Source organism: Adiantum capillus-veneris, chromosome 2 (assembly GCF_014529385.1).
Source record: "Adiantum capillus-veneris isolate H3 chromosome 2, ASM1452938v2, whole genome shotgun sequence".
Taxonomy (NCBI): Eukaryota; Viridiplantae; Streptophyta; class Polypodiopsida; order Polypodiales; family Pteridaceae; genus Adiantum; species Adiantum capillus-veneris.
The window spans coordinates 66,181,560-66,194,428 of record NC_140932.1 but is presented as its reverse complement, the minus strand read 5'-3'; the positions used below and the strand labels follow the sequence as shown (position 1 = coordinate 66,194,428).

Below are 12,869 nucleotides of genomic sequence, written 5' to 3'. Positions count from 1 at the left end.
TCAATGATGATAAGCCTATTTACTTCTATTTTTTCTTGAGCACGATCGTTTGTATATATATGTGGGCAACTATCACAGATAGTTGACATTTTATCCTATTTCTAGAAAAGGGTTATTGAGTAGCGGGTCACACATGACACTCTTGCTCATCCCCTTATGCAGGCAACTGTGATTTTTCACCTTTGCCACCCCTATCTTCTTTACAGCTCACAATCAGGGGTCAGGGGGCACTATATGAAGGTTGTCCATTTATTCACTTTTGTAGCCCAAATTTTTTGATGCAGTCGATGGATTTCTGAAATGTTTACCCCCGAAACTCTTTGCAACACTCGCTGATCATTTCATGTCATATCAGCTATCGTCAGGAATCCCTCGAGGCTTGCCGACCAACCATTTCATGCCATGTCAGCTTTAATCAGTAGCAAAAACCATGGAGCTCTTGCAATTCCATTGCACCGACTCATCAGCCCCTAGAAAATTCTTGCATTGTTCACTGATTGAGGCAATTAGAAAAGGACCCTTAATGTCCTTTGCTTAGCAATCCACGTATAGCATGGCTCGCGAACTTCGCTAATTGCCATGCAATTGTCAAATTCAATGGACACAAGATAAAAATTCACTATGGCCTACAGGTTCATAATAAAAGATTCTTTGTGAGAGGAAAGAATAGAAAGTGAAACTAGTATTTGAAAACATAGGTGTCTATACTTCTATACTATATACGAAGCAGCTTAAAATTTAAATTTTCAAGGAAGGTGAGACCCTCCTTGTGTCACATTCTGCTTCATTTAAAAGAGAACCTTTTTAAAAACATTTAATTCAAAAAAGTGAAAGGTAAGTACTAGGATGGTAGAAAATGAAAAGACTTTGAGAGAGTCTTGGCGGAGGAAAGTCAAAAAGACATTAGTACTCTATCAAAATTTATAATACTTAAGCCTTTAGTTTGTTGGGAGGCCATTTCACCCCAGCCCTCAATTTCAAGGCTGACCACTAACTACTTTAGTTTTTAAAAATCATTTGAAGGGTGGCTTTCCTTTACATTTTGAACTTTGAAGGCCATAAAGATTTTTCTCCCATGTTTTGCTCAATGAAACTCCTTTCGTAGGTTTGTATGGATCTTCTATGTCATAAAAGCTAGATGTACGTATTCATGTGTGTGTGTGTGTGTGTGTGTGTATGTGTGTGTGTGTGTGTGTGTGTGTGTGTGTGTGTGAGAGAGAGAGAGAGAGAGAGAGAGAGACCCATCATCTCGATGTGTGTGAATATAGGAGACAAAGTGGACGTGCCATTCCCCGAGGTGTTGGCGCATTGTGTGGAGACTTTCCACATTTTTGCATTGCATTAATGAAGTACATTGCGCTCGACAATTGAGCGGTAGGAGTCCAAAAATTTATTATGGATGTCTTGTACGCATTATGTGTGTGTGTGTGTGTGTGTGTGTGTGAGAGAGAGAGAGAGAGAGAGAGAGAGAGAGAGAGAGAGAGAGAGAGAGCGTCATTCACTACAGCCTATGTGAGTGAGTATATGTCTACATGAGAGAGAGAGAGAGAGAGAGAGAGAGAGAGAGGAGAGAGAGAATACTAAGCTCTCCTTGGCTAGAGAGAGGGTGAGGGCTCTCACATCGACACTATAGAGAGAGAGAGAGGAGAGGGAGAATAAGAATTGGTTTTACAATCAGCAATCGACCAAGCGAAAATCAACAAAATTTACAATCGAGAATCAAAAATAAAAATCGATATCATTATCTACGAAATTGAGAATTGACAGTTGATGCAATTTGGAAAGTTCAATCTGACAAATCTAAGGCAGAAGATGTGAAAACCCAAGGTAGGAGCAGACCTCAACAAACCACAAAGGTGGATGAGGCAAGTCCAATAATTCTCGGTTTTTTTTGAAGGTCTTCACACTAGATTTCTTTGAGCTTTGTCAGTGCTCTTTCTTTTGGGTTGACTTGGAATTCAGAGGTGAATCTCAACATTTGTAAGTGGGATTCCACTAAATCTAAGTTTTCCCGAGCGTTAAAAGGCAAATTAAATTTTTTGAGGCAAATTTTAAAATTTTGAAAGGGGGTTACACCAAATCGAATTGAGGCATTGGGTTTTTATACTCTCCACGTCGCTAAGACCGACACTAATAGCGTCGCTATGGGAACGTCACTATATGCATCACTATATACCGACACATATAGCGATGTAGATAGCGACGGTTGTAGGCTTCCTATAGCGACGCCCATAGGCGACGTTGCAGAGCCTTATATAGAGACGCCTGAGAGTAGAATTTTTTGGGTGGCAGGGCATCCATCAACCATATTGAATGTTTCAATAATAAAGTAAACCTAAATGAATCCAAGATAAGCCACGATTCACCTTTCAAAGAAAGTGCAAGGTATAGACCCAAAGTAGTCACCCACAAGACAATATAACCATTAACTCCATCATGCATAGTATTGTTTGCAGAATAAAGATACAAAACTCACGAAAGTAAATCAATGACAATTGTACACATCATAGGCAAAATCACTTGATTGTTAAGATTTGCAAATTGTAATAGTTACAACACCATTGTCATTATTGAGAAAAATACATGGTTTTCCAATAGTTACAAAAAGACGTATACACGTCATCTCATTATACATGCTATGACAAAAGGAATCTAATGTTATCTGGCTACGGCTAAACTGACGTTGTCTAATCAGACGTCTCATTGCATCCGAGCGGTGTATCTATCGAATTCTGCAGAAAAAAACAATTAGACTTTCTGTAAGTATAAACATTTACTTAGCTTATCATTAAAATACAACAAATGTAAAAGAGTAAAGTAAAATACTAACCATGCATCCAAGTGGCGTATCTATCGAATTCTGCAGAAAAAAACAATAAGACTTTCTGTAAGTATAAACATTTAATTAGCTTATCATTAGAATACAACAAATGTAAAAGAGTAAAGTAAAATACTAACCATTCCGCCGCGAGAACTCAAAATGTCCATCAGGGCATTTAAGCCCTTTCTCCCTGCGTACTCGCGCTCGTACGGTGTGGGGTCATGTGCTGTCACATCGACCACTGTTCAAAACATACAAAGAATCCATTACGTTAGAATTTAAAAGTACAAATAGACGTAACTACCAAACCTGAAGAGCAAAAACACTTACAAAATCAACCTCAAATGATGCCCACCCGCCGCTCCCTACCTCTACTTGCGCTTTGGCTGCCTCCTTTTGTTGCTTCCACTTGTCACGATTCTCTCGGCTGCTCGCTTCGCATTCTTCCAATCTTTTTTGGCCAACCAATCTGGTCTGTCCCACCCATGCTTTATTGCTTTTTGTACTTCAGAACGCTTGTGCTTGTAGTATTCGCGCATTCGAACCTTCATCAGGTCTTCATTGAATCGCTCATCCCCACTTGACACGTGAAACTCGTCATGCATCAAGCTGATGACTCTGTCTTTTAATTCACTTGGTACTTCACTCCACGTGTTTAGTATGTAGTGTCTAAACACCTGAGAGCAAAGACCACGCATGCGTGAGATCAAATTCTTGCCTTTGTCATCCAAGATGATGTCATCGCTCATGTAAATCGAGTACGACAAGCCCTCTCGCCTGTGATGCGTGAACCTGCGTGTCTTGACAAGGGTCTCTAGCGGCGTCTCAATGGGGGTAGAGACGTCAGGAAGCAAGGAGTATCGACAGGGGTGACTCCCGGAGGAGTAGCTAGTGGTGTGTAGCCAGGAACGGCCGATAGCCGCGCAAAACCTAGCGTAGATGGCAATGCCGAGGCTGGTGTGGAGGCGAACAAAGAAGGGAAGGTAAGGAGCCTCGTCAAGCACGAGGCGGTGTCGAGACATCAACGACGACATCCCCACAACAATCGCCGCCATCACCACTAGAGCGTCGGTGCCTAGACGAGTGTGAAGATCGTCTCGTCGACACCAAAGCTTTGAAACATGCTGAATGCTCTGAAACAGAGGGAGATGCTGAAGGAGTGGAACGACGTGATGGTGCTCTAGAGCGATGATGCTCCTCGTACCACCTCCTCTGCTGAGGTGACAAAGAAGAAAGAAACTCATCATCATCCATACCTGGATTAAACACACGAACATTTAATCTTAATATTAGACGGAGAAGAGAACATGAGCAAGTTATAATCTATACTATAGATAATAGGGAGAGGGATTCTTGTGGGGAGAGAGAGAGAGAGAGAGAGAGAGAGAGAGAGAGAGAGAGGACTCATAAAGGGGGAGGTATTCCTTTGTAGAGAGATTCCTGTGAAGTTCTTGTGAATTTGTCTCCCGTGTGCATTCTACGTAACTTGTAAAAGGATGAAACTCGTAGTGCGATGGAGACTGAGGCTACAATCACGAAAGAGGTGATCCGTCCCTGCTCATAGATGGAGCATCTATGAGCAGAGATGGATCACCTCCTTCGCGATTGCAGCCTCAGTCTTCATCGCACTCAGAGCGCAGTCCTGCATCGGCATATCAGACTTTCACGACACACCAATGAGTGTCCCTGCTTGTGAGAACATACCTGGAGTGGAAGCAATGACGATTAAACACAATTTTTATTTCTCAAGTATAGAATCATAAATGGACAAAACTCCACATGAATACAATATATATTATAAAACAGAGAAAAAATGTTCAAATACAATATTTATGGCTATAAGAGTTCTCTCTCATCCTCGCATAGCTCAGCATAACTCCCTATGTCTATATAGAGCTCTCCATTTAGGCAGATGTCCTCCGTTTGATTTTGTAGATCCTCTGCATACACCCCATAGAGAGTAGCAGCTTGATGTTCGTCTAGCACCACCTCAGCGGCTTCTGACTGAGCATCTTCTCCGATCTCCTCCATTGATGCTGCTGAGATTGGCACATGGTAGCCCTCGTACGTCCGTGCACTAGGAGGGGCTACCTCTATGACGTACCACCAGTTTGATGCAGACTTTGTAGGATGAAATATCACCTTCCAGAGCCACATAACTTACATGAGAGCTTCCAAACACATAACTTCTAAAATTGGATGTTACTATATTTACATACTTACTTGTTCACAATGCTCGGGTAGTACGAAAGTGTCTCTTAGGTCGGTCCATTTTTTCGTTGAATCCACCTCAAGAAAACCAGACTCTCCTCTTATACGCACAGTAGTGTTGCGGCCCTCCATGTTTATCTTGAACCATTGCACGTCGAACAAGTCGACAAAAAATCCTCTATAATCGATCCTCAAATTCTCTTGTAGCGTGCCGAAGTAAGTGAGTTCCGTTCACCACAGCATGAGAGGACTGTCGTCGAATAGACTGTTCAAATTTTTCCATGATTCCACAATCTTGAGTAAAACGCTTTTTGTCGATTCGTTCCACCCTAAAATGTCAACCTTTACACCATGTTACTGTGTATGAATTATACTACAATCAACCAAAATTATGAGTGGCCGTTCAAACATCTAGAAAGTCTCTAGTCGTACATTGCAAACTTACCTTGGTCGTGCAACCGCAAGAGTACTCCCACTCCTCCTCAGTCATGTTTTCACCGCACAGTTGTACGCTTTTCAATTGGTTGTGAAACCATATTAATCTCATGAATGTTACTCGCTCTCCAGACCCGCCGGATAATGCATCGGGATCGTCTTCCCCGTTCCACAAATCGAATGGTCTCTTTTACTTTGTGTTCTTGGGCTCCTGTCAAAATCCATAGCGCTTTAGGGAGTTTTATCGATCCATCGGATGTTGTATGCAACCAATAATGCTTCATACGATCCACATTTCTAAGGTCAACCCTGGCTCCCAAAGTATCTTTCTTGCCAGTCAGATGATCCCACAACAGATTACCCACATTCTTGAATATGTGCATTGGATCGAGAAAGTGGTTGATCATGAGTGTGGGCCAATATGGTAACTTGTACCATAGAGAGAGTCTCTTCATCCCTGGGAGCAAACCATCATCACACATCTCCTTCTGCTCTAACCATGCTTGTGCAGACATCCTCAGTGGCTCTCTTCCCAAAAAGCCATCACGTAACATGATTCTCTGGAAGATACGCTTGATGTCCTTCGTAGATTTGCATTAAGTCTAGGTCCACATGTGACACATGCTTTGTATCCGCTTGTTTGAAGCCCTGTATGTATACAGATGACAATAGATAAGCTTGAGAAAAACCAAGATTTACAGTGTTTGAGTTTGAGTGTAAATCACCTGAGCATTCTGTTAGTCCAGGATAGTCATGCATGGTCCACATTAGAATGCCTCTGATCAAAGCATTCTGTCGACCTGTGTGTCGGCTTATATCCACCACTTCTATGCCAATCCACAATTGTTGTAGCTCTTACCATAGTGGACAAAGATACACATCGATATTCTTCATTTTATACTGCCCCGGCACAATCAGGCTTAGCCTCAGGTGCCCCTTCTTAGTAGTAGTCAACCACGGGGGAATGTTGTAGTTAACAATGACAATGGGCCATACACTATAAGATGTTGATCTCTGACCAAATGGATTTAGGCCATCCATAGCCAGGCCCATGAGCAAATTTTGAGCTTCCCTGGCAAAATCTGGCCATGTATCGTCTATATGTTTCCAAGTTGCGCAATCTGCAAGAATTTGTAGCACACCATCCAAAGATCTATTCTCCTCATTCCATGATTCTAGGGCGGCCATGGACTTACATTCGAAGAAATGCTTGATGCGAGGAAGCAGAGAAAAATGTCGCAAAACCTTTTGTGGGATTTTTGTTCCGTGGAGATCTACTCGATATCTCTCGGAATCATGTTTCAGACACTTACCCATGTCCATGTATTCCCCTCTGAAAAGAATGCAGTGGTTAGGATAAGCGTGGATCGAATTGTAATCTATCCCCAAGTTTTGCATGATCTTTTTTGCTTACTCTCTGGAATTTTGCATCACATTATCATCTGGTAGTATGTGCTCTTTGAGCAATCTACATAGCAAAAAAATGCTGTACACTTGTGTAAGTAATCTATCAGATCATTATACATCTAGAGTTTTTTTATTGAAGTAAACACATTGTAATAGATCACCTGCATATTGAGAAGAACTAGGAGCACCTTCAATCTAGACACACGTGCTCCTTGATACAATGGCGTGTCAGCTTCACTTTTCATATTAGCATAGATAAGCCTTTCTGAATTCATGATCATCTCAATCATTTCATCGATCTCGGGCTCAAATATTGCCTCGTTGGGAATGTGGTCTGCATGATCATCCTCCGAGCTCTCAGAGGCTACATCTTGTGGCCTTATATATGCTACTTGACCAAAGCGCCTGCGAACATGTTTATTGGGTTGTAAGATTGCTGCCTATTGGCCAGTGTCAGAGTCTGACGAGCTATAACTGGCAAAAAATTGATCTATAATAGATGGATCAAACTCGCCAAATTCACGAGCGTGCTGCAAAGAAATGCGTCTTGTCCGTCGCATAGCATGCTTGCATTGATTACAAGGACATAAGATCCTTATTGAGAGATCAGTGTTTCGGTTGGACGGTCCCACATCCTCGTCAACTCTCATAATGAATGTAAAAACCTTATAGCTTGGACATAGATTTAATCTTCTATTGGAATCCTCCATCTTTTATCTCTCTCTCTCTCTTTGTTCACACTGTAAACTACCTCACATTCTCTAGTCATGTCCGATCTCCACACACCTGGGTCTAGAGGTGCACGAAGATCAGAACCACCGTGTTATAATCTCGTCCTTATTGGTCAAAGCCTATATTTGTGGGTACGAGAAATCTACACACCCACGTCTACATGATAGTGCATCTAGGGGACAAAACCCCTTTGCCTCTTCTCTACCTATAGCAATTCATAGCATCTTAACATCTCTTCACAACAGATCCTTGTTCGAGCGATTACTTAGCACGTTGTTGTGCTGTGACACGTACATAGTGGGAACGCATGCTACAAGATCTATCTTGTAACTTTTTAGATACATAATTATCTTTCCTATAATGTACATATGCATATTTTAGTATAATAATAAGCCTTCTATCTCATCCTATTATTTTTCTCAAGGGTAACCTATCCTTACTTTACCATCAGAAAATACTATGGGAAAAGCTCAATAGCTCTGCCTCTTTAACTTGGGGCAAAAAACATTGATTCTTTATTTCTACTATCTCATTATTATCTCACACCCTAGCTAGATCCTATATCTAGGGTAAACTCCAATATATATATATATTCTATGTATTTTTTATACTTTTCTTATATTTCTTTTTAAATAGCTACTAGGAGGGAATCAAATCCTAGTGGGACACTAGGTGGCATGATTTCAAAGATACACTTATTTTAATGCATTATTGCAAGCATGATTACAAAACTTTGTCAAGGAGAAATGTCATGCTTTCATATGGCATGAGGTGTCCTTTGGAATCAAATGAAAGTCTAGGCTAAGGGGACCACAGGAAGACTTTTGCTGCCAGAAATGGACCCTATTTTGATGAATTTTTTACACAAGGTTCCAATCCGAATTGGAAAATGATTTTAAAATGAAAATCGTAGCTAATGAGCTGAAGTTTCTGCCTATATTTTTACTTTTTTATTTGGAGCCACGGTTGAGGAGATATGATCAAAATATTGGACCCCAGTCTGCCCACATCATGCAGGGACAGCTCATTTCCAACTTTTCCAATTCATGTTCACACTGGCTCCTCTCTTCTTGTGTAAACCCTTGGGGATTCCCTTCACTTATAAAAGGGGACCTCTTCTTCCTTGAAAAGGAACTCAATAATTCAAGCCATTGATGAGAGGAATTCTTGAGGGAGTGAGTAGTAATGCCTAATTGTACTTAGCCCCATTAACATAAGCCCAAGCCTACACTTTCTCCTAGAGGAAGACTAGCCATTCTTGTACGCTATCCTTGGAAGATCAACTCTAATCAAAGAAGGTGTTGTACTTGGCGTATCAATCAACGTTGAATTCTCCCCTCTTCTTCTCTCTCCTATCAATAATGGTGCCGAAGGGTTTCAAGTAAGATGTGTTCTACATTGATGTTTTCTTGATTTCTTGTTGTTTTCATTTTCATCTCTAATCCAACATATATATATGTATCTAATCTCATCTCCTTAACCAAACCTATCTCTCTCATTCTTAGTAATTCATCCTCTCTAGGTTCTCTTTGCTACAGGTACATCTCTCCCCGCAGTATCCTTATTGCCTACGGGCAAGAATAGGGCTTGGGAGGGAAACTTCTCATCTCTTCACTTCTCTCATATCTACATTTCTTATATACTATCCTAGATGAATAACCCACATGACGATCATTTCTATCGCTTTCACTCTGTACGATCTATTAGAATTAACGTATGGATTAGCCAAAAAATACACTTTCAACAACGTATAGTGTTTCTCTTTGGCCCAGAAAGGCTTAATGAAATACTTCTATCACCGGATCCCATCATACTACCTCTCATAGACTATAAATTTTCTTTTGACGTAAGCGTAGTTATCTTGCTATGAACCAAGAGGATTTGTACACACAATTAATCCCAATCACTAGACAAAATATATACATTATGGTAAGCACAAAACTACGATTTCAAAGAACAATTCGTAGCCTATTTGGTCAGCCAAGATTGAATGCCATTAACTCATCTATTAACCCTTTCATATTACCCATGATACGATATGACCATAGCCTTGATGTTTTCATTTTCGTATTGTTTTGACATTCTCTTTTGTGTTCTTTCTTTGTGTGTGTGAGTGCAAGAGAGAAAGAGTGAGTCTTCTTTGATTGCACTTCTTTCCAAACCCTAGTCTTCATGGCATCTATGGTTTAACTCCTTCATATAGTTTTTGTTGAGTTCTCTCACAAACTCTCACAGCCATAAGCCCGGTGCTTTCCTGGCAAGACCGCAAATTTCTCGACAACGTTACATGTTGGCCTCCAATCTGAGTATCATACCGTTGAAATCTTTCCAACTCAAGGTTGTATTCGTAGAGAGGAAGAGAGGGATTACCGTTTGCCTAACTCTAATTTTTTCCTGTAATTCCGAAGGTAGAATTTAATATAGATAATAAATCCAAAATCTAATCTTAAATCTAACCTAATTGAATATATGGTGGTTCTGAGCTAATTGAACATGGGTTAGTGGGTGAGTTAATACGTGTTAGTGGGTGAGTTAATACGTGTTAGATTCTGATGGGAATATACATATTGTTGTGTACCTAGTGTTTTCTCTTTGGGCAAAGCCTTCATTGACATGCGCTAAAATCTAACATAAATTTAGATCTAATTTAATCTTAAACTCAACATAAACCTAAATCTAATCTAATCTTAAATTTAATCTAAACCTAAATGTAATCTAACTTAAATGTAAATCTAACCTAATCTTAAATCTAATCTTAAACTCGATCAACATAAACCTAAATCTAATCCAATCTTAAATTATAAACTTAAATGTAATCTAACTTAAATCTAACCTAACTAATCTTAAATCTTGCCCTGATTTTAAATCTAATGTATGTAACATTTAATGGCCTAATAACTTATGTGTAGCGGAAATTAGCATGAACATAGTGGGCATTTCACTAGAATAGATTCCTAATGAGATTTACAAGAGTGCTTGGGTGGAGAGAGCAACAGAAAGCATAACACCTAGTTAGATAGCATCAACAATACTTTCAAAAGAGAGAGCAATTAAGCTATTGACAACAGTTGAGGACCGGATTTTCATGGAGCCGGTCCCCCCTCCAAAAGGCTTTGTATTATGGTTTCTCCCATCAAGAGAGACATTGTACAATACAATTCTTTGTGTTCCTTCAAGACTAGCTAGTGCAATGAAGATGGAAACTTCATGCACTAAGCAAAACACTTAACAAACACAAGTTGAATTATCCCCGTTCTCAGACCCAAGACCTCACACACCTTCGAAGATGGTGAGAGCTAGCAGGGTATGAGAGTAGATTGAGAGGAAGAAGGAGTATCTTACGAGAAAGATGTACATCTCCTCACATAATCACTCATATGTAGCTTAGCTTAGCTTAGTAATTAGCTTGGTAGAGGAGATGAGCATGCATTGAAGCTTGGCTCTTGGTTGGATTTGCATCCACATGCCAAGAGAGTGTTGTTGTAGGCTTCTATCTCACAAGCTTGGAGTAGGTGATGAGTTCTCCATTAAAGCTTGGGAAGAGATAGTCTTCTCTTTCTTCACACCTGAGCTTGTGTGAGTGTGTGTGTGATAATGCCTTGCAAAAATCAGCCCCCTCTCTCTCTTGGGCGAGCCCCCTTGCTATTTGCTCTTCATGCAGCCTCATTGGCCCTCCCCAAGTCAAGCCAATTACAATTAAGCAGCATAAGTGATAGCCTTCTGACATGCATCCCCCTTTCCCCTTTTGTGAGAGCTTTAGGTAATTAAATAATTAAACTAAACTCTCATTGGACCCCTTTGCCTCCTGGCCAATAGGAATCAGGCAAGCCATGGGGCTCCTGAATGCTCATTGGACCCCTTGGGAGACTGCCCAATAGTCTTCTAGGAGACTTAATTCTTATTGGTTTCTTTTATTAAATGTTTTTAAATTAATTAAACTAGATTTACTCTAGCTTAATTCTCATTGGTCCACTTCAAGGGTCATCCAACAGAAATTGGGCACACCTTGTGGGCATCTGGCCTAGGGAGCTGACATGTGTCCCTCATTCCCTTTGTGTAAAGGGAGCTTGTGTGTGTGTGTGTGTGGCTTTCTCTCTCATCCCCTACCTTTAGGGCTCGCCCCCTCCCATGTAGGGATGTGCAAAGACTTTTAGGGCACACACAAAGCATCCAATTTTCCCTAGGGTTGATCTTTGGACACAACCTTTGAATTTTGGAACCTTAGCGTTTTGGAAGTCTTAATAGGCTGAACCTTAGGGTCTTTTTAGCCCATTGTTGCACATGGATCTTTTGCAGATGGCCCCCCCTTTGGATCCCTATTTTCCCTCCTTTGGATCCCTACTGTGGCCGCTCTGCTAGCTTAACCAATATTCTAGCTTTTTCTCCCCTGGCCTTCCCCACATTAAATGATCAGTTTAATATGAGAAAATCATTTAGGAGAATTAGATATTGATTATTATGACATTACCTCTCTCTTGAAATCATAGTCGTCCTCGACTATGGTGTAGAGAAGATAAAGCATATTCATGAGTCCTTTTCTTAGCGGGTAGAGGATCCCTATGTTACCCTACAACATCATTCCATAATGGATGACTAGTCCATTTGGCGCTTGAGAGCCTGAGGCTGCCGCAAGCATGTCTGCACATCAGTCCTATCAGTCTTCCATAGTAGAGTGACAAGCTCTACTTGGTGTTTGGGAGACGTCGTCTCCACAAACTTGATCTAAGCATGCATACTTCATTTTTGTGCACAAATAAAGAAAAAGAGAGTCTTATAAGACAAAAATTTTGTTCATTTTTAACATTTTGTACATTTGCTTACTCTTGGGAAGCATTGTAAGCATTGACAAGGTTTAGGTTATCTTTTAATTGTATGCCTTGCATCCATCTAGCATCTTCAAAAGGATAATTCTTAAACTTAATAAGATATCGTCGGATAGTCTTACCGCCTCTTAGTACCTTGTCTTCATGTCGGAGAATGGACTTGGGCTGCAGCACCTCTTCTTGGTCCTCGATCTCCTGTGGGTCTTCAATAGTTGGTTCTTGAGGTGGCTCTCCTTTGTAAGGCTTTAATAGGCTCACATGAAAAGCATTGTGTATGAGCCAATGATTGGGAAACTTAAGTTGATAGGCCATGTCATTGATTGGCCTAAGAATCTGGAAGGGACCATAGTACCTTTTTGCTAGTTTAGCATAGTACTTTTGGTGGCCCGTAGGATTCTTGCCCGTCATGTGCCTTAATCGAGCCTTGGGAAACTTTAACA

The 12,869-nt window shown here is 40.6% G+C and overlaps 1 pseudogene; it reads right to left on the bottom strand.

Annotated features, from left to right (window-relative positions):
* Positions 1–2,687: 2,687 nt before the first annotated feature.
* The window catches only part of LOC147462903 (uncharacterized), a 43,464-nt pseudogene continuing 33,282 nt past the window's right edge, over positions 2,688–12,869 (bottom strand).